This window comes from Artemia sp. Qi Xiang Cuo, chromosome 4 (assembly GCF_049724085.1).
Source record: "Artemia sp. Qi Xiang Cuo chromosome 4, ASM4972408v1, whole genome shotgun sequence".
NCBI lineage: Eukaryota > Metazoa > Arthropoda > Branchiopoda > Anostraca > Artemiidae > Artemia > Artemia sp. Qi Xiang Cuo.
This window is the reverse complement of record NC_142797.1, coordinates 45,607,679-45,609,996: the sequence shown is the minus strand read 5'-3', so window position 1 is coordinate 45,609,996 and position 2,318 is coordinate 45,607,679.

Here is a 2,318-nt window from a genome sequence, read left to right as displayed (position 1 = left end):
TAGCCTTGACGGTTAATTTAAATCGAGATATTGAGCTAATTCTTACGCAATTTATAAACTAACTAATTTTAGTGGTCTAAAACAATTTACAGGCTCAAAACGTCTCCCACATTAAGAGTTTATATGGATAGAACCATCATGAGTTCATATGAAAACAAAATCAAAGAGTTAGAAATTGCACTGCAACAAGCAAAGTCTAGAATAAACACTCTAGAAGGGTAATATAGAGATGTCACCGTCACAAGTAGGCTTCAAAATCTATTAGTAGATCAAACCCCTCCCATCTCGTTACTGACATATTCGAAAGAAATCCATTCGTGGATTACGACCCTTAAACAAATACAAAGGAGTTTAGAAAAAAATGACATTGCTATGATTAATCAAGCTATTTGTTATAAACGGGGAGAAACCCACAGATTTGCGACGAGCTTAGACATTTCTAAAATCAGAGATTTAGATCATTTAAGAAGACTTCTAAAAGAAGCCTTTTTACATGAAAAACCAGCCGCACAAAAACTGCAAGAACTCCTATCCGAGAAACAAAGACCATATGAGTTGGTACATCAATTTTACTCCCGAATTAGTTGAAAGTCACTAGAGTATGCAAAAAATTGTCCTGGTATAAGGGCAGATGGCATAACTGTTAGCATTTTTAAAAGTGGTATGTTCCCTTCAATGGGAAGGAAAGTTCATGGACAAACTAAAGCAACAGATGACAAAGATGAATTATTAGCGCTGGCAAAGAGATTTGAATCAATTGATTTAATGTATAGGGACTCCTCAGACATGCCTTTGGGAGCAACGGTGGTTGACTCAGGAGACAAGACTTCTTCTTGAGGACAAAGAGATAACTCCAGAGTAGAATTTCAAAACGCAGGAAATTATAAAAACAACCCAAAGAAATGTTTGGATTCTGGAGAGTCTAGCTATTTTAGAACAGATATGGCAGGACCAACTAGGGGTAATTATTCCAGGAATAAATTTAGTGAAAGAAAAAACGCTCGCATAAAATGTTGGACTTGCTAGGGTCCACATAGACAATCGGAATGTGAAAAACCTCCAACCTATATCCGCTGTGGTGAAATTGGACACAAAGCAAAATATTGTTTAGTTCCAGTGCCTATAAACCAACCCCAGCAAAATTTTTCGGGCAAATTTTGCCGATAGAACTGCGGCCTCCGAGCGATGGTTAAGGAACCACCGGAAGGCACAGGCCCAGATTCTGTACTTATATAGATCTAGGTTAACTGTTTGGAGTAGACCTAGTGTGACTAGCAGTCACGGACATGTCATGACAGGGAGTCATGTACTTCAGAGGGAGGTTGAGAGGACACCTCTCAAGGATGCAAAAATGGGTTTCGTCAACCTCTTAAGGATGCAAAAAAGGGTTACGTCTACCTCTTAAGGAAGCAAAAAAAAGGTTTGCATCCATGGGGATACGAAAAAGGGTTGTATCCCAACGTGCAAAGGCTGCATATGCATATAATCACAGAGCATTCATGGTCATGAACCTGAATTGGAGTCTCCCAGGCTAAAAATTGAGACAAAATAAGCTGGCATATTACTGAAATGACTTCTAAAGTAAGCAGGATACCGAAGTATTTCCAAGATTTGACATTTTGAGTAGAGCACAGAACCAAAAATTTCGAATTTAGGAAAGAAAGGAAATCCCATTTTTTTAGGATAAGGTTAGGAGATCTCCATTTGGTTCCGTGAATGGCTCTTTATATAAACTGGATGATTCTGAAAAGAAAAAAACGACGTCAATTTAAGATCATTTTATGAAAAAACTAGTTAATAGAGTCATCCGTCTCCTGCATTCAAGTCCTTTTTTTTGGGGGGGGGCCCAGATGGGAGCAGTCAAAACTTAAATAAATTAATACAATATGGTGTCTTTGTATATATTTACTACCAGGTTGAAGAGGCAGTAAAGAATTATGAACTCTGTTTGAGAAGAAATAAAGTTAGCGTTAGTTATCCCACTCTTAGGGATAATATTTTCCCTTATCATCTTTTTTACATTCGGTCAAGGGATAGCACAGGAAAATTGCAACTTAGCGCAAATGGTGACCAATGCATACTGGTAAAAATATAGTAGTAGCACCATCCAAAAAAAATTGATGAGAGTAAACGCATTGCCCGTAAGATTTAGAATATTGTTGAGATTAAAACACAATACCCATAGGAGAATATCCGTAAAATACGGGATAAGAATTATAGGAATTATATAAAAACGTCTTTTTGTTGCACGGGTTAAAAACTTTTAAAAGACGGTTAGTAAATATAAGACAACTTAAAAAGATAAACGACCACAAAAG